The 25,658-nt window shown below is 39.5% G+C and overlaps 3 non-coding genes and 1 pseudogene across 3 annotated transcripts; 2 read left to right on the top strand and 2 right to left on the bottom strand.

Annotated features, from left to right (window-relative positions):
* Positions 1 to 21,710: 21,710 nt before the first annotated feature.
* Positions 21,711 to 21,873, bottom strand: LOC135012767 (U1 spliceosomal RNA). The gene has a single exon (XR_010211616.1). It is a non-coding gene; the product is annotated as a U1 spliceosomal RNA (small nuclear RNA).
* A 152-nt stretch (positions 21,874 to 22,025) lies between these two features.
* On the bottom strand, positions 22,026 to 22,189 carry LOC135012766 (U1 spliceosomal RNA). Its single transcript, XR_010211615.1, has one exon. It is a non-coding gene; the product is annotated as a U1 spliceosomal RNA (small nuclear RNA).
* A 522-nt stretch (positions 22,190 to 22,711) lies between these two features.
* On the top strand, positions 22,712 to 22,875 carry LOC135012765 (U1 spliceosomal RNA). The gene has a single exon (XR_010211614.1). It is a non-coding gene; the product is annotated as a U1 spliceosomal RNA (small nuclear RNA).
* A 152-nt stretch (positions 22,876 to 23,027) lies between these two features.
* LOC135012768 (U1 spliceosomal RNA) lies at positions 23,028 to 23,182 on the top strand (annotated as a pseudogene).
* Positions 23,183 to 25,658: the final 2,476 nt, after the last annotated feature.

A 25,658-nucleotide genomic window follows, 5' to 3' on the forward strand; every position in this document is an offset into this window, starting at 1 on the left:
GTGAGAAACATCTTCACCCTTAAATAAAGATTTTCGTAATTCCTTACCTGTGTGCTAATTAGATATCACCTTGTTTTCACATTAAACAGACTTCCACATGAGAAAGCAGCAAGGATGCAGTGGCGTTAATGTTTCCTGGTGTCAACTTGTATTATTTCAGTAGACATTGAAATGAGGATGCATCTTGCTGCCTTTCCAATGAAGCAAGTTTAATTTAGTAATAGGTGAAAAACCATCCCTACAAAGGTGTTAATCAGAGACTTGGCTTTGTGGACACTTTTCAGAGAACAAATTTGTTAGCATAAAAATAAAGCCAGAAAATGAAGAGCTGTTTAATCACTCAATTGGATTTTTCTGCCAGCATATTTTTTTTCTCTGCAAACCACTGCTAAATTGTGCTTCCTCGCTGTTTTTATAAAATCAATGCATCAAATCTAACTCTGATTACATCAGAGAAGGCCAGGTACCCTACACCATAAGAGGGGGTTTGAAATTTTGACTTGTCTACTTAAAGATCACCAAAATCTGATAACAAGATCAATTACATCCCTGGGTGGGATGGAACCACCAACCTTTTAGTTAATAGCCATACACACTAACTGATTGCGCCACAGAGACACTTTGCGAAAGTGCATACTGACAAAGGCTAATAAGCATTCATCTAAAACGTTTCCTAGAAAAACTTTAAAAAGTCAATAATCTGGAGAGTTTTTGTAAGATGTTTCTTCCATCAACCAACGAAGAAACACATTGGTACTTTCCCATGATGAGTGAGTGCTTCAGGATCTCTTGCACTTACATGTGCAGCAGAGTACTGCAATGGAAGCATGCTGGGCCCATAACCCAGAGATAGGTAGATTGAAACTATCCTCTGCTATATGCATTTTTTTTTGTTAATTAAAGTAATCCAAAACTGGGATTGATATTTTGTCTCTTTTATTTTTACTTAAAGTACAATAACTTTTACCATTTTAATTTGTTTTAATAGTATATTGACAGTATTGTTTTCTTTCAAAAATCCACTTCATTTTCTTTACCCTATTATTAAAATGGTAATTGACAAAAACAAACTACATTGTCACCAGAAGAGCAATACAAAATGTACAAGTGATATATTAAAATCATCTTTCCAGCTTGAATTTCAATGATGCATTGGGGCAACGATTTTGTGAGAAACATCTTCACCCTTAAATAAAGATTTTCTTAATTCCTTACCTGTGTGCTAATTAGATATCACCTTGTTTTCACATTAAACAGACTTCCACATGAGAAAGCAGCAAGGATGCAGTGGCGTTAATGTTTCCTGGTGTCAACCTGTATTATTTCAATAGACATTGAAATGAGGATGCATCTTGCTGCCTTTCCAATGAAGCAAGTTTAATTTAGTAATAGGTGAAAAACCATCCCTACAACGGTGTTAATCAGAGACTTGGCTTTGTGGACACTTTTCAGAGAACAAATTTGTTAGCATAAAAATAAACCAGAAAATGAAGAGCTGTTTAATCACTCAATTGGATTTTTTTGCCAGCATATATTTTTTTCTCTGCAACCCACTGCTAAATTGTGCTTCCTAGCTGTTTTTTATAAAATCACTGAATCAAATCTAACTCTGATAACATCAGAGAAGGCCAGGTACCCTACACAATAAGATGGGGTTTGAAATTTTGACTTGTCTACTTAAATATCACCAAAATCTGATCACAAGGTCAATTACGTCCCAGGGTGGGATTGAACCACCAACCTTTTGGTTAATAGCCTTACACAATAACCGATTGCGCCACAGAGACACTTTGCAAAAAGTACATCCTGACAAAGGCTAATAAGCATACATCTAGAACGTTTCCTAGAAAAACATTAAAAAATCAATAATCTGGAGAGTTTTTGTAAGATGTTTCTTCTATCAACCAACGAATAAACACATTGGTACTTTCCCATGATGAGTGAGTGCTTCAGGATCTCTTGCACTTACATGTGCAGCAGAGTACTGCAATGGAAGCATGCTGGGCCCATAACCCAGAGGTAGGCAGATTGAAACTATCCTTTGCTATATGCATTTTTTTTTGTTAATTTAAGTAATCAAAACTGGGATTGATATTTTTGCTCTTTTATTTTTACTTAAAGTACAATAACTTTTACCATTTTAATTTGTTTTAATAGTATATTGACAGTATAGTTTTCTTTCAAAAATCCACTTAATTTTCTTTACCCTATTATTAAAATGGTAATTGACAAAAAAAACTACATTGTCACCAGAAGAGCAATACAAAATGTACAAGTGATATATTAAAATCATCTTTCCAGCTTGAATTTCAATGATGCATTGGGGCTACAATTTTGTGAGAAACATCTTCACCCTTAAATAAAGATTTTCGTAATTCCTTACCTGTGTGCTAATTAGATATCACCTTGTTTTCACATTAAACAGACTTCCACATGAGAAAGCAGCAAGGATGCAGTGGCGTTAATGTTTCCTGGTGTCAACTTGTATTATTTCAGTAGACATTGAAATGAGGATGCATCTTGCTGCCTTTCCAATGAAGCAAGTTTAATTTAGTAATAGGTGAAAAACCATCCCTACAAAGGTGTTAATCAGAGACTTGGCTTTGTGGACACTTTTCAGAGAACAAATTTGTTAGCATAAAAATAAAGCCAGAAAATGAAGAGCTGTTTAATCACTCAATTGGATTTTTTTTGCCAGCATATTTTTTTTCTCTGCAACCCACTGCTAAATTGTGCTTCCTAGCTGTTTTTTATAAAATCACTGAATCAAATCTAACTCTGATTACATCAGAGAAGGCCAGGTACCCTACACCATAACAGGGGGTTTGAAATTTTGACTTGTCTACTTAAAGATCACCAAAATCTGATAACAAGGTCAATTACGTACCTGGGTGGGATTGAACCACCAACCTTTTGGTTAATAGCCCTACACACTAACTGATTGCGCCACAGAGACACATTGCAAAAGTATATACTGACAAGGGCTAATAAGCATTCATCTAAAACGTTTCCTAGAAAAACTTTAAAAAGTCAATAATCTGGAGAGTTTTTGTAAGATGTTTCTTCCATCAACCAACGAAGAAACACATTGGTACTTTCCCATGATGAGTGAGTGCTTCAGGATCTCTTGCACTTACATGTGCAGCAGAGTACAGCAATGGAAGCATGCTGGGCCCATAACCCAGAGGTAGACAGATTGAAACTATCCTCTGCTATATGCATTTTTTTTTGTTAATTAAAGTAATCCAAAACTGGGATTGATATTTTGGCTTTTATTTTTACTTAAAGTACAATAACTTTTACCATTTTAATTTGTTTTAATAGTATATTGACAGTATTGTTTTCTTTCAAAAATCCACTTAATTTTCTTTACCCTATTATTAAAATGGTAATTGACAAAAACAAACTACATTGTCACCAGAAGAGCAATACAAAATGTACAAGTGATATATTAAAATCATCTTTCCAGCTTGAATTTCAATGATGCATTGGGGCAACGATTTTGTGAGAAACATCTTCACCCTTAAATAAAGATTTTCTTAATTCCTTACCTGTGTGATAATTAGATATCACCTTGTTTTCGCATTAAACAGACTTCCACATGAGAAAGCAGCAAGGATGCAGTGGCGTTAATGTTTCCTGGTGTCAACTTGTATTATTTCAGTAGACATTGAAATGAGGATGCATCTTGCTGCCTTTCCAATGAAGCAAGTTTAATTTAGTAATAGGTGAAAAACCATCCCTACAAAGGTGTTAATCAGAGACTTGGCTTTGTGGACACTTTTCAGAGAACAAATTTGTTAGCATAAAAATAAAGCCAGAAAATGAAGAGCTGTTTAATCACTCAATTGGATTTTTTTTGCCAGCATATTTTTTTTCTCTGCAACCCACTGCTAAATTGTGCTTCCTAGCTGTTTTTTATAAAATCACTGAATCAAATCTAACTCTGATTACATCAGAGAAGGCCAGGTACCCTACACCATAACAGGGGGTTTGAAATTTTGACTTGTCTACTTAAAGATCACCAAAATCTGATAACAAGGTCAATTACGTACCTGGGTGGGATTGAACCACCAACCTTTTGGTTAATAGCCCTACACACTAACTGATTGCGCCACAGAGACACATTGCAAAAGTACATACTGACAAGGGCTAATAAGCATTCATCTAAAACGTTTCCTAGAAAAACTTTAAAAAGTCAATAATCTGGAGAGTTTTTGTAAGATGTTTCTTCCATCAACCAACGAAGAAACACATTGGTACTTTCCCATGATGAGTGAGTGCTTCAGGATCTCTTGCACTTACATGTGCAGCTGAGTACAGCAATGGAAGCATGCTGGGCCCATAACCCAGAGGAAGGCAGATTGAAACTATCCTCTGCTATATGCTTTTTTTTTGTTAATTAAAGTAATCCAAAACTGGGATTGATATTTTGGCTTTTATTTTTACTTAAAGTACAATAACTTTTACCATTTTAATTTGTTTTAATAGTATATTGACAGTATTGTTTTCTTTCAAAAATCCACTTAATTTTCTTTACCCTATTATTAAAATGGTAATTGACAAAAACAAACTACATTGTCACCAGAAGAGCAATACAAAATGTACAAGTGATATATTAAAATCATCTTTCCAGCTTGAATTTCAATGATGCATTGGGGCAACGATTTTGTGAGAAACATCTTCACCCTTAAATAAAGATTTTCTTAATTCCTTACCTGTGTGATAATTAGATATCACCTTGTTTTCGCATTAAACAGACTTCCACATGAGAAAGCAGCAAGGATGCAGTGGCGTTAATGTTTCCTGGTGTCAACTTGTATTATTTCAGTAGACATTGAAATGAGGATGCATCTTGCTGCCTTTCCAATGAAGCAAGTTTAATTTAGTAATAGGTGAAAAACCATCCTTACAAAGGTGTTAATCAGAGACTTGGCTTTGTGGACACTTTTCAGAGAACAAATTTGTTAGCATAAAAATAAAGCCAGAAAATGAAGAGCTGTTTAATCACTCAATTGGATTTTTCTGCCAGCATATTTTTTTTCTCTGCAAACCACTGCTAAATTGTGCTTCCTAGCTGTTTTTATAAAAGCAATGAATCAAATCTAACTCTGATTACATCAGAGAAGGCCAGGTACCCTACACCATAAGAGGGGTTTTGAAATTTTGACTTGTCTACTTAAAGATCACCAAAATCTGATAACAAGATCAATTACATCCCTGGGTGGGATTGAACCACCAACCTTTTAGTTAATAGCCGTACACACTAACTGATTGCGCCACAGAGACACTTTGCATAAGTGCATACTGACAAAGGCTAATAAACATTCATCTAAAACGTTTCCTAGAAAAACTTAAAAAATTCAATAATCTGGAGAGTTTTTGTAAGATGTTTCTTCCATCAACCAATGAAGAAACACATTGGTACTTTCCCATGATGAGTGAGTGCTTCAGGATCTCTTGCACTTACATGTGCAGCAGAGTACAGCAATGGAAGCATGCTGGGCTCATAACCCAGAGGTAGGCAGATTGAAACTATCCTCTGCTGTATGCTTTTTTTTTTTAATTAAAGTAATCCAAAACTGGGATTGATATTTTGGCTCTTTTATTTTTACTTAAAGTACAATAACTTTTACCATTTTAATTTGTTTTAATAGTATATTGACAGTATTGTTTTCTTTCAAAAATCCACTTAATTTTCTTTACCCTATTATTAAAATGGTAATTGACAAAAACAAACTACATTGTCACCAGAAGAGCAATACAAAATGTACAAGTGATATATTAAAATCATCTTTCCAGCTTGGATTTCAATGATGCATTGGGGCAACGATTTTGTGAGAAACATCTTCACCCTTAAATAAAGATTTTCTTAATTCCTTACCTGTGTGCTAATTAGATATCACCTTGTTTTCGCATTAAACAGACTTCCACATGAGAAAGCAGCAAGGATGCAGTGGCGTTAATGTTTCCTGGTGTCAACTTGTATTATTTCAGTAGACATTGAAATGAGGATGCATCTTGCTGCCTTTCCAATGAAGCAAGTTTAATTTAGTAATAGGTGAAAAACCATCCCTACAAAGGTGTTAATCAGAGACTTGGCTTTGTGGACACTTTTCAGAGAACAAATTTGTTAGCATAAAAATAAAGCCAGAAAATGAAGAGCTGTTTAATCACTCAATTGGATTTTTTTTGCCAGCATATTTTTTTTCTCTGCAACCCACTGCTAAATTGTGCTTCCTAGCTGTTTTTTATAAAATCACTGAATCAAATCTAACTCTGATTACATCAGAGAAGGCCAGGTACCCTACACAATAAGAGGGGGTTTGAAATTTTGACTTGTCTACTTAAATATCACCAAAATCTGATCACAAGGTCAATTACGTTCCTGGGTGGGATTGAACCACCAACCTTTTGGTTAATAGCCTTACACACTAACCAATTGCACCACAGAGACACTTTGCAAAAAGTACATACTGACAAAGGCTAATAAGCATTCATCAAGAACGTTTCCTAGAAAAACTTTAAAAAGTCAATAATCTGGAGAGTTTTTGTAAGATGTTTCTTCCATCAACCAATGAAGAAACACATTGGTACTTTCCCATGATGAGTGAGTGCTTCAGGATCTCTTGCACTTACATGTGCAGCAGAGTACTGCAATGGAAGCATGCTGGGCCCATAACCCAGAGATAGGCAAATTGAAACTATCCTTTGCTATATGCATTTTTTTTTGTTAATTAAAGTAATCCAAAACTGGGATTGATATTTTGGCTCTTTTATTTTTACTTAAAGTACAATAACTTTTACCATTTTAATTTGTTTTAATAGTATATTGACAGTATTGTTTTCTTTCAAAAATCCACTTAATTTTCTTTACCCTATTATTAAAATGGTAATTGACAAAAACAAACTACATTGTCACCAGAAGAGCAATACAAAATGTACAAGTGATATATTAAAATCATCTTTCCAGCTTGAATTTCAATGATGCATTGGGGCAACGATTTTGTGAGAAACATCTTCACCCTTAAATAAAGATTTTCTTAATTCCTTACCTGTGTACTAATTAGATATCACCTTGTTTTCACATTAAACAGACTTCCACATGAGAAAGCAGCAAGGATGCAGTGGCGTTAATGTTTCCTGGTGTCAACCTGTATTATTTCAGTAGACATTGAAATGAGGATGCATCTTGCTGCCTTTCCAATGAAGCAAGTTTAATTTAGTAATAGGTGAAAAACCATCCCTACAAAGGTGTTAATCAGAGACTTGGCTTTGTGGACACTTTTCAGAGAACAAATTTGTTAGCATAAAAATAAACCAGAAAATGAAGAGCTGTTTAATAACTCAATTGGATTTTTTTGCCAGCATATTTTTTTTCTCTGCAACCCACTGCTAAATTGTGCTTCCTAGCTGTTTTTTATAAAATCACTGAATCAAATCTAACTCTGATAACATCAGAGAAGGCCAGGTACCCTACACAATAAGAGGGGGTTTGAAATTTTGACTTGTCTACTTAAAGATCACCAAAATCTGATCACAAGGTCAATTACGTCCCTGGGTGGGATTGAACCACCAACCTTTTGGTTAATAGCCTTACACACTAACCAATTGCGCCACAGAGACACTTTGCAAAAGTACATACTGACAAAGGCTAATAAGCATTCATCTAGAACGTTTCCTAGAAAAACTTTAAAAAGTCAATAATCTGGAGAGTTTTTGTAAGATGTTTCTTCCATCAACCAATGAAGAAACACATTGGAACTTTCCCATGATGAGTGAGTGCTTCAGGATCTTTTGCACTTACATGTGCAGCAGAGTACTGCAATGGAAGCATGCTGGGCCCATAACCCAGAGGTAGGCAGATTGAAACTATCCTTTGCTATATGCATTTTTTTTGTTAATTAAAGTAATCCAAAACTGGGATTGATATTTTGGCTCTTTTATATTTACTTAAAGTACAATAACTTTTACCATTTTAATTTGTTTTGATAGTATATTGACAGTATTGTTTTCTTTCAAAAATCCACTTAATTTTCTTTACCCTATTATTAAAATGGTAATTGACAAAAACAAACTACATTGTCACCAGAAGAGCAATACAAAATGTACAAGTGATATATTAAAATCATCTTTCCAGCTTGAATTTCAATGATGCATTGGGGCAACGATTTTGTGAGAAACATCTTCACCCTTAAATAAAGATTTTCTTAATTCCTTACCTGTGTGATGTCAAAGTCAGAAAAATATCTCTACACACACTGCCATATTTGCACCTCATACTGGTCCGCACTGCGCATGCGTACGCTCTCCCGTACGTGCACATACTCACAGTCGCGGGCACCCGCAGGCGCACGGTATGCGTATTTACGGTAGAGTTTATGTAATCGTAGCGTGCGACTCATTCGTTACATATTTTCACTAATAATGTATTTTGTAGATCATGGTCCCTTTGATAGATTCTGAAAGTTTAGTTAACATAGCATGTTCCTGAACAGAGAGATCCCTCTTTGTATTGTACGAAGGGTCTAACAGGGGTCATACAGTAGTGTTTGGTACCCATCGGAAGAGTATTTAAATAGCAATATTCCGGTGTTGGTTTGGAGAGGATTAATCGCTCGTGCGAATAGTTATGGACATAAGAAGTTTATGTCCATTTACTATTATTTGTTCTTACTTAGTCATGCGGCGGGAAACCCAGTATCCAACCCACCTGGACAGTTGGAAACAGTCACAGCCCACCTGTATGAATCAACCTATGACCTTTTGTTATAATGCGAAGCCGAATTCCTGTGTCCAATGAACAATGAGATTGTAGGGACCATTGAATTGTATTGTGTGTGGGGCATAAATAGGCAGGCCGACCGTATCCAGTTCACTCTCTTCAACGGTTCTCATTGCTGATAATCGGGAGCTGGATATCGAGGCGCATGCGATCGTTTCCCCTTGTGCGTAAGTTCTCTCCGCAATCATATTGTCTTGATGTTATTGTAAGCCATCTCTCTCTCCCCTCTTTCTCCCTTATTTTCCCTTGATTGTATTGTATTGTATTGCATTGTATTTCCTGTGTAGTTATCTGGTTAGTTAGTCTATGTTATATTGTAGTGTATGATTTGTTCTGTGATTCTTTTGCAAGTATAATAGTCATAATACATATAATAGGTTTTGGACCCTAAGCCCAGGTATCTGTGTATTTCTTATAGTGTTAAGTATTCCCTTAGCGTCGGTGACGCTCAAGCAGCTTTGTAGTTAATCAGGTTACACCAGGTTGCACTTACACTCTGTCACCACACTAAGGTTTACTGTATATTTCGTTGTTAAAGGTATAGATATAAAGGTTTAACGTTATAAGCGTCTGCACCGCTGGTGATCTCCTCGTGGTCCCGAGCGTCCGCTACGCTATAGCGAATCATTACGTTAGTCGGCAGCCAATAGCGTGCCTGCCTGTGATCTCTGGGCCGTAAGCGAACGTGACGCTTGAGCGTCTCGACTACGGTTGAGCGATCGCTACGCAACTTGCGTACCCTTACGGTACTTCATACGTAGATAGCGTACAGTGTTCTTAGACCTCTTAAAGTGTTTTATATACGATAAATATTTAGCTTTATCAATTGGGGGCCGTCCAGTCCTTCACATATCTGCACTAGGTAATATCAGCAGACATTATCCATCAGCAAAGGGCGGAAGGTTGTATCCCTCGTAGTGCTGACGGGATAAGCGTCTGCTTCGCTTAGGTAAAGGGTGCTGAAGGAATCCGGGAACCGGAGGTAAGAGCAAAACGCTAGTGTCTTTTAAAACTGTTTATTTTTCTGTCTTGCACGCACACATATATATCTGCATTTCCTTTTTCATTTGTGTATTTTCGTATGTCACTCTCCTGTTTGCCAGTTTATAGTTGATAAAAGTGCTAAAAGAGATTTGCCGTTATTTCATAGTTTAAGAATAGAGGTAATATAGTTAAAGTATAGACAAACACACAGTTTTTGCCTGGGAGATAAGGCGAAGTCAGTGTGGTGTGTGGTAGATGATCAAGGATCATCTACATTGATAAAAGTATAAATTGTGTTACGGTGGATCTTTGCTTTGCGTACACGTGTCTCTAACAAACACTTGCGTACGCAATCCAAAGGCCGACGCACGCAGCGTATATTACGCAACGGAGCGTCTGGGTACGCCCACGTAACTCAAACAACAGGCGATAAGTAGCGCAACGCGGTAAATAACGCAAAGCGATAAATAGCACAAATTGATTTCAGCTTTCCAAAACTTAGTTTAAATACCTTACTTTACTGTAATACCTCTGGGGAGAGCTATCAGACTACGGGAAATGATTTTTCTGATCAGAAAACTATAAGAATGATAGTGGGTTGAAAACGGTATGAGTGTATTGAATCCCGCTTTGTGGACTTTGTGGTCTATGTGATAAAACGGTATTAAATCCCGCTTTGTGGACTTTGTGATCTGTGTGATCTAATGAGCACGGCCTGAAGTGAAAACGTGCAACAGAGTGTGATAAAGTTTTCGTTGTATTACGCTCTGGCCAATGATCCTACCATTTATGGGCAACAAGTGTCTATAAGTGGTACGATTGGACCGCACGGTTGTATGTGTGACCAATAACGCAACGTGATATGAGGTCGTATATCCATGCGTAAATCTTGCCCTCATACGTGTTGTAGGGAGCACATGCAAGCGTGATTTGTGTAAAGAAAAAGGAAGGGAATTTTCTCAGGAAAATCTCTAAAGATAGGGCCTGCAACGGCTACACGTGTCTGCTAGAAGGCGGATCGGAGATACCCGGAGCAGAAGAAGTTCAGTGGAAGAACTTTAAGGATTTCCAACGAATTTCTGTGTTTGGTGCATTTTAGGAAGTTTTTCTGTGTTAAAAAGGTCCACAATGGAAGCCAAGTGCACGACACAGAGACAGTCGGCAGTCAGGATTCAGACTCCAGAAGCTTGCAGACCCCGAGGGTCTGCTCGGTTAGTAATGTGGGGGAAATATGGTCCCCACACTGAGACCTTTTGTGATGAATGGACACGAATGACTGCGGGGGATAAGGCACCATTTCCCGGGATAGGTAGTTTTGACTCAGAGGTGTTGCATAATTTAAGGAGAAGGATATGTCTCATTAAATCAGCAAAGAGACGAATCAAGCATTATGATTGTTTACAGTTATGGCAACAGGAGGGTGAAATGCAAAGAAATGTAACTCACATACCTAACTTTCATCTTGAGAGGAGAGACATGGCAATGGAGGGGATTGTGGTTGCGGAGAAAAGCACAAGGGTGAACAATAAAAACGCTCTTAGCAACTGTAGTATAGATGATAAGAATAAGTGTAATAAATGTAACAAAGATAATTGTAATACTGTTGAATGTACAACTATTAACCCATGCAAGTCGCACCCCATGTTAAACTTTCCTCAGGAACACCAACAAGAAAGTGAACCCAGAACGATGTCGGCACCTCTTCCAGAAGCCATCACACAAGACATCCAGGTGGACGCGACCCAGTCGGTAAAGACTGTAAACAAACCCCCTAATGGAGGGTCAGGTGAGGTCGTGTCCACAGGTACGTATGGTATTATACATTACGCACAAACAAATGTACCTCATATTGTAGAATCAATTCAGAATGACGTTACTGGACTTAATCCTGTCAGGGTAATTGCAGTACCAAATGGGAAAACTGACTCTTCAGGAGTCACCCCCGTCAGGAACATCGCCATGTACTGCCCCTTTTCCCGAACAGAATTAAGAACAATTCTGTCTGAATTTCCTGATCCCAGGAAAGACTTAGTTGCTTGTCAAAGATACATTAGAGTGCCAGGACACACTGCAGAGCCAAATAACAAAGATTGGAGGACAGTTTTGAGGGCATGTTTACCCCCCGATGTTGATTCATTGAAATTTATCGCTGATTGTAAGCTAGATGAGGAAGTGCCACTAACAAACGAGTATAACCAAGATAATGTAAAAAGAATCAATCTACAGTTGAAAGAATATTTTCCTACAGTAGTAAAATGGAATAAAATCTTTACAATAAAACAAAAAGAAGGTGAATCCGCATCAGAGTATTTTCACCGGGCTCTGCAGGATATAGCTAGGTACACTGGTATAGATGACATTGAAACTAATGTACACCACAGAGAGGTAGCTGTGTCCGTATTAATGAACAACTTAAAAGACACACTAAAAATTAGGGTACAAACTTCCATACCACATTGGAGAGGTATCTCGGTGGCGGCATTAAGAGAGTCCGCTATCGAGCATGACCGAAATATCCAAAGAACCAGGGAAGCGCAGGGAGAGCGGTTGATGGCACTGAACATCCAAGCACTAGAGGATGCATCAAGTCGACCGGAATCCCAGGCCCCTAGCACATGGAGAAAGCCAAGGATTTGTTATCATTGTAGAAGAGAAGGGCATTATGCCAGCAACTGTAATAACCCACATAAAGTCAGACACCCTAGACCAAGAAATTAGCAAAATTATAACACACACGATTATAATCAGGGATCACATAGGAAGAATTTTGGGCCACACCCATGATATGTAGTCAGGAAAAGGTGATCATTAGGACTGATGGAAAGCCTGAGGTAACGGTTAATAAATTGGGAGGTCATTCACTGAAAACACAGGAATGACCGGGTGAAACGTTGTAAATGTATCTGTGAAATGTTTCGTTTTCTCTCTCCCCATCTCTGACGATTATTGGTAGGATTCAAACATTGCATACATACTTGGTCTTTGCAGAAGTCTACCAAACCCCTGCATGACCTATCCGCACCAATGTATTCTGGCCAGATACAGACAATGGAATATGGAAGTGCTGGGGGGAGGGACTGCGCAAGGAAACCATTGGACATGTAGATATGACAGCCTGATGATCTGACAGTGTTTTGAAATGTTTTAAAAATGTTTTTTTTTTTTTTTCTCTCTTTTCCTATTGATGGCTATTGTTGATTTAAGTAATATACACATGCACATAAATTGTTCTCTCTCTTTGTTTTTTTTGCTGTTGTTGTTTTCTCTCTCTTCTCACTCATGCTTTCATGTTTTAAAGATGGTATGTCACCCATCAGTTAGACAAGTGGTGATGCAAGATTTTTGCTCCTTACAGAAAGATCGCTGGTTTGGAGGGAATATTGCATCACCAGAATGTTCGTTTGGAAGACTGAGAGACAGCACCTTTGAGAAGACAGCAGAACGAGAAGAACAACAAGACGAGAGAACTAATTATCGTAACAAGTTTCTCTCCCCCTCAAACTGATTTTCTGTACCCCCATTACAAATTTCTTCTTTTCTCCTCCTGTAAGATGGACTTGCCCCAAGAGACTGTGATCTGGATTTTCCTGTTGACCATGATGTTGACCAGAGCAGTCTGTTCCGGTGAGAGTATCAGTGAGGTCGTGAAAGGATCCAGAAAGGTCCTGATGATAAAGATGGAGGTGTAAATTTCCAATAGCAACCCAATCACCAAGCAAAGGCGAGTACCGGAAACGATCTAGCAGCCATGTTATTTGTAAACATTTTTCTTTTAAGGATTATTAGCTGAAGAAAACTGTATCTGTAGGCTCTGTAACAATGTCATTGAGGATGGGTGCATTAAGAAATGCCAATCCAGTTTTAATATCCATATGGACCGGCATCCATTGAGTGACTATCACTCCTTAGTGGGTAATGTGTTAAACAAAACAGATTGTTGGGTATGCTCTCAAGTACCTCAGGGTCATAGCAAATCAGGGCTAGTACCATTTCCTTTAACGATAGAGGAGGTACTTGAGTTAAATGGTGGGAGACCGGTGGACCGGAGGTTTAATATCTCCAGCCCTCCTAGTTTGAAGCTCCACCAATACCATGTGGATAGGTCCCTATTATGTTTCAACATCTCCAATCCCCGAAAGCCGGGAAATTGGGAAGTGTCATGGAGTAACCAAACCATGACCTTTTCGCATAGAGCAGATAGAATGCCTACAGATACAGAGCTTGTACGCCACATAGCCAGTAGAGGAAAATCTTTCCGGTATAGGTATACCTTAGGAAATAGGATTACTAGAGTTGGAGAGGTATCACCAGGATACTGTGCACATATCGTACAACCTGATACGTGTACTAAGCAGATGGAAGAATTAGGGTTAGGAGATTTCACATGGAAGGTGTGTAATATGGTTATGTCCTACTCCGTCCCATATGTTCTCCCCGATGATGCATATTTCATATGCGGGAGAAAGGCGTACAAGTGGCTTGCCCCAAACTCTGAAGGATTGTGTTATATTGGAAAAGTACTGCCTGAAGTAATGACTGTATCACATGACAAAATGAAAGACATACACCGTGGTGCCCAAGCTCCTTATACTCACACCCATTACGAGCACGTTGTTAAAAGGCACCTGATAGAGAAGACAGAGCATCCGGCCTCTGATCTGATAAGTGAATCCACCGGGATTCAATTCTTAATCGCGTTAGATTTTACCCGCACCGCTAGAGGAGTGCTGAATTATAAATACATATCGGCGCTCGCAAATTTGTTAGATAATATCACTGAAATGTATGATGACACGTTTAGATATACTGGAAGGGAACTTCAAGCTTATAAAACAGAACTGGTGCAGCATAGAATGGTTCTTAATTACCTCACAGCAGTGACAGGTGGATATTGTGTTACATTGGCAACACAGTACGGCGTGAAGTGTTGCACGTATATCACGAATAACACCGAGGATCCGGTCGAGGTCATAGACCAAAAGATGGACGATATTCTCCAATTGAAGTGGGAATTTCGCAGGAGACACAATCTCACTCTTGCTGCTGTAGGTAATGAGCTGACTGGTTGGGTGTCATGGTTGAACCCGCGAAATTGGTTTTCTGGTTTAGGAGAATGGGCTCAAGGAGTCATAATGGATGTTGGGAAGTTTCTCCTATGTATCTTAGGTGTTGTCATATCGATTGGATTGATATTTAGATGCGGTCAGGCTTTAATGAAGTGCAAACATCGTACAAGGGTAATGAGTTTAAGGAGTGAGGAAACTGTAATTAACCTGGACTTGATTTATGACCCAAATGTAGAAACAATGATGTGATGAAAATGCGATTTCTACGGTCCGTTTCTTTCACCTGTTTTTCCGTTTTCTCCAAGGTAACAAGACCCACTTGGACGAGGAATTTGATGAGCCGATATACAGACAACAGAGGGATTAAAGAAGAAGTTTGACAACCTGATACACAGATTTTTGATGAACTATGCCATGGATCCCCAGTTTCCCTAGAAATTTTAAAATTACGCTAGCCCAACACTTTTGTAAATCTATGGACATTGACAGCTTTGCTCGCACCTTATGGGCAAAAGCACAAAGAAGACTGCATTCAACAGACACCAAACAAGACCTCAATCGACGAATGTACATTTACCTGACATAGAATACCACCGAATTTACCGTAATTATGTCTTTTCTTCATTTCTACAACCCTCAGGTAATGACACACATAGTCGATAGGGAATACAGGCACAGATATCAGCAATCACATATCTCCCCCATTCATGTATCATCAACTAAAATGTGCTCCCCCATTTTGTTACAACCAAAGCCAAAAAGAGCTCGGTAAAGTCTGACAGCCCATCCACAGACCCGTACCGCGGGATAAGAAGTAATTCAAATGTATACTTCGCAATACCTCGAAGCTTGATTTAAAACACGTACGGCACGATGATACATGACCCCCAAGCACGGATTCATACACACATGCTTCTGCTATCTCACTAGGTCATACCCTCTTCACACCTTCTCCTCTCTCCTCCTTTACCCAACCATGTAAATGTATTAACCCCTAACATATATTTTTCTCTTTTTGAAATGTTTTCAGGAAGTGGCAGTTATTGTTGACTGCCAAAGGGTGGACTGTCAAAGTCAGAAAAATATCTCTACACACACTGCCATATTTGCACCTCATACTGGTCCGCACTGCGCATGCGTACGCTCTCCCGTACGTGCACATACTCACAGTCGCGGGCACCCGCAGGCGCACGGTATGCGTATTTACGGTAGAGTTTATGTAATCGTAGCGTGCGACTCATTCGTTACATATTTTCACTAATAATGTATTTTGTAGATCATGGTCCCTTTGATAGATTCTGAAAGTTTAGTTAACATAGCATGTTCCTGAACAGAGAGATCCCTCTTTGTATTGTACGAAGGGTCTAACAGGGGTCATACAGTAGTGTTTGGTACCCATCGGAAGAGTATTTAAATAGCAATATTCCGGTGTTGGTTTGGAGCAGATTAATCGCTCGTGCGAATAGTTATGGACATAAGAAGTTTATGTCCATTTACTATTATTTGTTCTTACTTAGTCATGCGGCGGGAAACCCATTATCCCACCCACCTGGACAGTTGGAAACAGTCACAGCCCACCTGTATGAATCAACCTATGACCTTTTGTTATAATGCGAAGCCGAATTCCTGTGTCCAATGAACAATGAGATTGTAGGGACCATTGAATTGTATTGTGTGTGGGGCATAAATAGGCAGGCCGACCGTATCCAGTTCACTCTCTTCAACGGTTCTCATTGCTGATAATCGGGAGCTGGATATCGAGGCGCATGCGATCGTTTCCCCTTGTGCGTAAGTTCTCTCCGCAATCATATTGTCTCTCTCTCCCCTCTTTCTCCCTTATTTTCCCTTGATTGTATTGTATTGTATTGCATTGTATTTCCTGTGTAGTTATCTGGTTAGTTAGTCTATGTTATATTGTAGTGTATGATTTGTTCTGTGATTCTTTTGCAAGTATAATAGTCATAATACATATAATAGGTTTTGGACCCTAAGCCCAGGTATCTGTGTATTTCTTATAGTGTTAAGTATTCCCTGAGCGTCGGTGACGCTCAAGCAGCTTTGTAGTTAATCAGGTTACACCAGGTTGCACTTACACTCTGTCACCACACTAAGGTTTACTGTATATTTCGTTGTTAAAGGTATAGATATAAAGGTTTAACGTTATAAGCGTCTGCACCGCTGGTGATCTCCTCGTGGTCCCGAGCGTCCGCTACGCTATAGCGAATCATTACGTTAGTCGGCTGCCAATAGCGTGCCTGCCTGTGATCTCTGGGTCGTAAGCGAACGTGACGCTTGAGCGTCTCGACTACGGTTGAGCGATTGCTACGCAACTTGCGTACCCTTACGGTACTTCCTACGTAGATAGCGTACAGTGTTCTTAGACCTCTTAAAGTGTTTTATATACGATAAATATTTAGCTTTATCAGTAATAATTAGATATCACCTTGTTTTCGCATTAAACAGACTTCCACATGAGAAAGCAGCAAGGATGCAGTAGCGTTAATGTTTCCTGGTGTCAACTTGTATTATTTCAGTAGACATTGAAATGAGGATGCATCTTGCTGCCTTTCCAATGAAGCAAGTTTAATTTAGTAATAGGTGAAAAACCATCCCTACAAAGGTGTTAATCAGAGACTTGGCTTTGTGGACACTTTTCAGAGAACAAATTTGTTAGCATAAAAATAAAGCCAGAAAATGAAGAGCTGTTTAATCACTCAATTGGATTTTTTTTTCCAGCATATTTTTTTTCTCTGCAACCCACTGCTAAATTGTGCTTCCTAGCTGTTTTTTATAAAATCACTGAATCAAATCTAACTCTGATTACATCAGAGAAGGCCAGGTACCCTACACAATAAGAGGGGGTTTGAAATTTTGACTTGTCTACTTAAATATCACCAAAATCTGATCACAAGGTCAATTACATTCCTGGGTGGGATTGAACCACCAACCTTTTGGTTAATAGCCTTACACACTAACCAATTGCACCACAGAGACACTTTGCAAAAAGTACATATTGACAAAGGCTAATAAGCATTCATCAAGAACGTTTCCTAGAAAAACTTTAAAAAGTCAATAATCTGGAGAGTTTTTGTAAGATGTTTCTTCCATCAACCAATGAAGAAACACATTGGTACTTTCCCATGATGAGTGAGTGCTTCAGGATCTCTTGCACTTACATGTGCAGCAGAGTACTGCAATGGAAGCATGCTGGGCCCATAACCCAGAGATAGGCAGATTGAAACTATCCTTTGCTATATGCATTTTTTTTTGTTAATTAAAGTAATCCAAAACTGGGATTGATATTTTTGCTCTTTTATTTTTACTTAAAGTACAATAACTTTTACCATTTTAATTTGTTTTAATAGTATATTGACAGTATTGTTTTCTTTCAAAAATCAACTTAATTTTCTTTACCCTATTATTAAAATGGTAATTGACAAAAACAAACTACATTGTTACCAGAAGAGCAATACAAAATGTACAAGTGATATATTAAAATCATCTTTCCAGCTTGAATTTCAATGATGCATTGGGGCAACGATTTTGTGAGAAACATCTTCACCCTTAAATAAAGATTTTCTTAATTCCTTACCTGTGTGCTAATTAGATATCACCTTGTTTTCACATTAAACAGACTTCCACATGAGAAAGCAGCAAGGATGCAGTGGCGTTAATGTTTCCTGGTGTCAACCTGTATTATTTCAGTAGACATTGAAATGAGGATGCATCTTGCTGCCTTTCCAATGAAGCAAGTTTAATTTAGTAATAGGTGAAAAACCATCCCTACAACGGTGTTAATCAGAGACTTGGCTTTGTGGACACTTTTCAGAGAACAAATTTGTTAGCATAAAAATAAACCAGAAAATGAAGAGCTGTTTAATCACTCAATTGGATTTTTTTGCCAGCATATTTTTTTTCTCTGCAACCCACTGCTAAATTGTGCTTCCTAGCTGTTTTTTATAAAATCACTGAATCAAATCTAACTCTGATAACATCAGAGAAGGCCAGGTACCCTACACAATAAAATGGGGTTTGAAATTTTGACTTGTCTACTTAAATATCACCAAAATCTGATCACAAGGTCAATTACGTCCCTGGGTGGGATTGAACCACCAACCTTTTGGTTAATAGCCTTACACACTAACCAATTGCGCCACAGAGACACTTTGCAAAAGTCCATACTGACAAAGGCTAATAAGCATTCATCTAGAACGTTTCCTAGAAAAACTTTAAAAAGTCAATAATCTGGAGAGTTTTTGTAAGATGTTTCTTCCATCAACCAATGAAGAAACACATTGGTACTTTCCCATGATGAGTGAGTGCTTCAGGATCTCTTGCACTTACATGTGCAGCAGAGTACTGCAATGGAAGCATGCTGGGCCCATAACCCAGAGATAGGCAGATTGAAACTATCCTTTGCTATATGCATTTTTTTTGTTAATTAAAGTAATCCAAAACTGGGATTGATATTTTGGCTCTTTTATTTTTACTTAAAGTACAATAACTTTTACCATTTTAATTTGTTTTGATAGTATATTGACAGTATTGTTTTCTTTCAAAAATCCACTTAATTTTCTTTACCCTATTATTAAAATTGTAATTGACAAAAACAAACTACATTGTCACCAGAAGAGCAATACAAAATGTACAAGTGATATATTAAAATCATCTTTCCAGTTTGAATTTCAATGATGCATTGGGGCAACGATTTTGTGAGAAACATCTTCACCCTTAAATAAAGATTTTCTTAATTCCTTACCTGTGTGCTAATTAGATATCACCTTGTTTTCACATTAAACAGACTTCCACATGAGAAAGCAGCAAGGATGCAGTGGCGTTAATGTTTCCTGGTGTCAACCTGTATTATTTCAGTAGACATTGAAATGAGGATGCATCTTGCTGCCTTTCCAATGAAGCAAGTTTAATTTAGTAATAGGTGAAAAACCATCCCTACAAAGGTGTTAATCAGAGACTTGGCTTTGTTGACACTTTTCAGAGAACAAATTTGTTAGCATAAAAATAAAGCCAGAAAATGAAGAGCTGTTTAATCACTCAATTGTATTTTTTTGCCAGCATATTTTTTTTATCTGCAACCCACTGCTAAATTGTGCTTCCTAGCTGTTTTTTATAAAATCACTGAATCAAATCTAACTCTGATTACATCAGAGAAGGCCAGGTACCCTACACAATAAGAGGGGGTTTGAAATTTTGACTTGTCTACTTAAAGATCACCAAATTCTGATCACAAGGTCAATTACATTCCTGGGTGGGATTGAACCACCAACCTTTTGGTTATTAGCCTTACACACTAACCAATTGCGCCACAGAGACACTTTGCAAAAGTACATACTGACAAAGGCTAATAAGCATTCATCTAGAACGTTTCCTAGAAAAACTTTAAAAAGTCAATAATCTGGAGAGTTTTTGAAAGATGTTTCTTCCATCAACCAACGAAGAAACACATTGGTACTTTCCCATGATGAGTGAGTGCTCCAGGATCTCTTGCACTTACATGTGCAGCAGAGTACTGCAATGGAAGCATGCTGGGCCCATAACCCAGAGGTAGGCAGATTGAAACTATCCTTTGCTATATGCATTTTTTTTTTTGTTAATTAAAGTAATCCAAAACTGGGATTGATATTTTTGCTCTTTTATTTTTACTTAAAGTACAATAACTTTTACCATTTTAATTTGTTTTAATAGTATATTGACAGTATTGTTTTCTTTCAAAAATCCACTTAATTTTCTTTACCCTATTATTAAAATGGTAATTGACAAAAACAAACTACATTGTCACCAGAAGAGCAATACAAAATGTACAAGTGATATATTAAAATCATCTTTCCAGCTTGAATTTCAATGATGCATTGGGGCAACGATTTTGTGAGAAACATCTTCACCCTTAAATAAAGATTTTCTTAATTCCTTACCTGTGTGCTAATTAGATATCACCTTGTTTTCACATTAAACAGACTTCCACATGAGAAAGCAGCAAGGATGCAGTGGCGTTAATGTTTCCTGGTGTCAACCTGTATTATTTCAGTAGATATTGAAATGACGATGCATCTTGCTGCCTTTCCAATGAAGCAAGTTTAATTTAGTAATAGGTGAAAAACCATCCCTACAAAGGTGTTAATCAGATACTTGGCTTTGTGGACACTTTTCAGAGAACAAATTTGTTAGCATAAAAATAAAGCCAGAAAATGAAGAGCTGTTTAATCACTCAATTGGATTTTTTTGCCAGCATATTTCTTTTTCTCTGCAACCCACTGCTAAATTGTGCTTCCTAGCTGTTTTTTTTTATAAAATCACTTAATCAAATCTAACTCTGATTACATCAGAGAAGGCCAAGTACCCTACACCACAAGAGGGGGTTTGAAATTTTGACTTGTCTACTTAAAGATCACCAAAATCTGATAACAAGGTAAATTACGTCCCTGGGTGGGATTGAACCACCAACCTTTTGGATAATAACCGAACACGCTAACTGATTGCGCCACAGAGACACTTTGCAAACGTACATTCTGACAAACGCTAATAAGCATTCATCTAGAACGTTTCCTAGAAAAACTTTAAAAAGTCAATAATTTGGAGAGTTTTTGTAAGATGTTTCTTCCATCAATCAACGAAGAACATTCAAGCTGATTTCTTGCAGCAGCTGGGCACTGTAACAGCTCCAGAGCTGCTCTTTAAGGCAACTAAAAGGGTGTGGGCCCTGCAGCACTACCTGTAGTTCGCATTGTGCGTTGGAAGGCACAAAGTAAGCAGACGGGAGAAGTCAGGATAGTGCGCAAGGGCATAGAAGGGAGCGGCTCAAGAAAAGAGAAGTGGAAACAGACAGCAAACTAGGCTGGAGAGAGACCTGAGACAAAGAGATCTGAATTATACGAGAGCCGACCAGGGGAAACACAAATTATGCAGTCAAGTTTCCCACATTTGGGGAAATCACAGGGGCAGCACACCCAGAGTGCAATGGGTGAGCCTTGCCCTGGGAGAAGCACCTACATGATCATAGTATCTCACCTGGCAGGTAAGTAGGAGTTGGGCTAGAGCTGCGAAGGGTCGCTGCTCGGGTACCCCCCTGTCAAGTGAAGGAGATAAAATTGAGGCAGCACAAGGGAACTCTCGAAAGAAGAACAAGGCTAGAGGAAGATCTGAGACAAAGAAATCTGATTTTTACCAGAGTTGACCAGAAGAAAGCACAAACACAGTCCCCCACTACCACAAATAATGCAGTTGAGTTTCCCACATTTGGGGAAATCACAGGGGTCAGCATACCCAGAATGCAATGAATGAACCTCACCCTGGGAGAACAATCTTCATGACCATGGTATCTCCTATGCAAAATAAGTATGATTTGGGATAGGGCTGGGGAGGGCCGCTGCTCAGGCACATCTCTGTCAAGTAAAGGAGATTCAACTGAGGCAGCACAAGGGAACTCTCATCTGGGGACAACAACTGCAGGGAGAACACATATTTTCAGATGAACATGGGAGGGCAGAAGGCTGCCTAATACTGAAGCACCCCCAAACAACAAACCAAATGCAACAACTAGTGCAAGCATTCCTGGGGGAAGGCCTGCAGCAGATGGATTTGCATATGGTGATGTCATCCAAGCAGTGGGTCAAAGTTGGCTTCAACCCTCGTCTGCATATGAAAAGAAAAAAGGGATGTGCAGGGCATGGCGTCCTTTTGTGGCGCTTGGATGACCCCTAATTTGCATTAAACATCTCCACCCTCCTTCGGTGTGGGGCTCATGTTGGCTATGCCCAGCCCCTGAAGCAGATGAGAGTTCCCTTGTGCTGCCTCAGTTGAATCTCCTTTACTTGACAGAGATGTGCCTGAGCAGCGGCCCTCCCCAGCCCTATCCCAAATCATACTTATTTTGCATAGGAGATACCATGGTCATGAAGATTGTTCTCCCAGGGTGAGGTTCATTCATTGCATTCTGGGTATGCTGACCCCTGTGATTTCCCCAAATGTGGGAAACTCGACTGCATTATTTGTGGTAGTGGGGGACTGTGTTTGTGCTTTCCTCTGGTCAGCTCTGGTAAAAGCCAGATTTCTGTGTCTCAGATCTTCCTCTAGCCTTGTTCTTCTTTCGAGAGTTCTCTTGTGCTGCCTCAGTTGGATCTCCTTCACTTGACAGGGGGGTGCCCGAGCAGCGACCCTCCTCAGCTCTTGCCCAACTCCTACTTACCTGCCAGGTATGATCAGGAAGGTGCTTCTCCCAGGGCAAGGCTCACCCATTGCACTCTGGGTGTGCTGCATCTGCGATTTCCCCAAATGTGGGACACTTGACTGCATAATTTGTGTTTCCTCTGGTCGGCTCTCATATAATTCAGATCTCTTTGTCTCAGGTCTCTAATGCTAATGGCTGATTAGAATAAATGCCGTGCAGCTGCCTTGCTGCACGGCCAGAGAGCAGGTGAATATCTTAATTTCCTAAAGCCTAGCAACGGGGAACGCGGTCCGCCAGTGGCGTCCCCGTTGCTAGGGTCCGTGCGGCTCAGCGCGCCCGGCGTCTAGCGTTGCTAGGGAGCCGGCGGCTGTACGTGCACGGCATCTCTAGTTGCTAGGCGCCGGGCCGCGCAGACCATCAAGCGGACCCCGGCGCCAAACAGTACCCCCCCCTTGAGGAGGGGTCAAGGAACCCCTAAAGCCAGGTTTCTGAGGAAATTCCCGAAAAAATGCCCTCTTGAGCCTCGGGGCATGAAGATCCTTATCCAGGACCCAAGACCTTTCCTCCGGACCATAGCCTTTCCAGTGAACCAGAAAATACAGCCGATCCCGGGACAATTTGGAATCGAGAACCTTCTCTACCAAGAACTCCTGTTGTCCCTGTACATCTACTGGAGATCTACCCTGAGAGATCTTCCGAGGAAATCTACTGGAAGAAACGTATTGTTTCAACAGGGAACAATGAAACGTATTTCCAATCCTGAGAGATCTTGGTAAACGTAACCGAAAGGCAACTGGGTTGACTCTTTTAATAATAAGAAATGGCCCAATAAATTTTGGTCCCAGTCTAGCTGAGGATTGTCGAAGCCTGATGTTGCGAGTCGACAACCACACCCTATCTCCCACCTTAAAAGTGCAAGGACGTCGGAGCCTGTCAGAAAATTTCTTCTCTCGAAAGGCCGCTTTTCTGAGAGCAAGGTGCACCTTTTTCCAAATGGCTCTGAGATGGGAGGTTAAGGTAAGCGAGGAGACTGAGGAATGATGAAAAAAAGAATTAGCTCTGGGGTGAAAACCAAAAACTGAAAAGAATGGAGACTCTTTAGTGGAGGAATGACAAGAATTATTGTAAGCAAATTCAACCAACGGAAGAAACTCGGACCAATCATTCTGGAGTTTGGCTGAATACAAGCGCAAATATTGTTTCAATGATTGGTTAACTCGTTCGGTTTGCCCGTTGGATTGTGGGTGGTAACCGGATGTTAACGACAATTTCATCTTCAATGAGGCACAAAAACATTTCCAGAATTGTGCGATGAATTGTGGACCCCGATCAGAAACAATATCAGTAGGCAACCCATGAAGCCTGAATACATGGCGGAGAAACAAAACTGCCAACCCTTGGGCAGAAGGCAATCGGGGAAGAGCAATAAAATGAGCCATTTTACTAAAACGGTCCACTACCACCCATATGACTCGGAATCCGGCTGAAAGGGGAAGGTCAACCACAAAATCCATAGAAATATGAGACCATGGCCTGAGAGGAACATTTAAGGGCATAAGTTGCCCGATGGGCAAGGAACGGGGAACCTTATGCTGTGCACAAACCTGACATGAATAAACAAATTCCTTGACGTCTTTAGAAAGACCAGGCCACCATACTGAGCGAGAGACTAACTCCAATGTCTTAGAGACTCCTGGATGCCCTGAAACTTTGTTATCATGGAATTCCGTTAAAACAGTAACTCTCAAAAACTCAGGGACGTAAAGACGACCAGCAGGAGTAATTCTAGGAGCTTGGTGTTGAAGCTGTTTTAACTGGGTAAATAAATCTTGTGTGAGGCCCGCCCAGATGACCGAAGATGGAAGTATGGGGGTAACAGGATTGTTATTGTGAACCGGAAGAAAGCTATGTGACAGGGCATCAGCCTTAGTATTCTTGGAACCAGGCCTGAAAGTGATTATAAATTTGAAACGTGTAAAAAATAATGCCCAACGTGCCTGCCGGGCATTAAGCCGCTTAGCCGATTCAATGTATTGCAGGTTCTTATGGTCAGTCAATACCGAAATAGTATGTTTTGCTCCCTCCAGCCAATGCCTCCACTCCTCGAAAGCCCATTTTACCGCCAGTAACTCCCGATTACCAACGTCATAGTTGGATTCAGCGGAGGAGAATTTCCTGGACATAAAGGCACAAGGATGTAACTCCAGAGACTCCGGATCCTTTTGAGAAAGGATAGCCCCCACTCCAACCTCCGAGGCATCAACCTCCACCACAAAGGGCAATTCCGGATTAGGATGTCTGAGGACTGGAGCCGAGACAAAGGCTTGTTTCAAGGCCCGGAAGGACAACTCAGCTTCACGCGACCAGTTGGTAGGATCCGCTCCTTTCTTTGTCAGAGCTACAATGGGAGCAACCAGGTCAGAAAAAGAATGAATGAACCTCCTATAATAATTCGCAAACCCTAAAAAACGCTTAATTGCTTTTAAATTGGTGGGTTGCGCCCAACTAAGGATGGCCTGGAGTTTCTTTGGTTCCATGGAAAATCCCTGAGGGGAAATTATGTACCCTAAAAAAGATACTTCCGTGACATGAAACTCACACTTCTCCAGCTTGGCATATAAATGATTCTCACATAACTTTT

The sequence above is a fragment of the Pseudophryne corroboree genome, unplaced genomic scaffold (genome assembly GCF_028390025.1).
Source record: "Pseudophryne corroboree isolate aPseCor3 unplaced genomic scaffold, aPseCor3.hap2 scaffold_2600, whole genome shotgun sequence".
NCBI lineage: Eukaryota > Metazoa > Chordata > Amphibia > Anura > Myobatrachidae > Pseudophryne > Pseudophryne corroboree.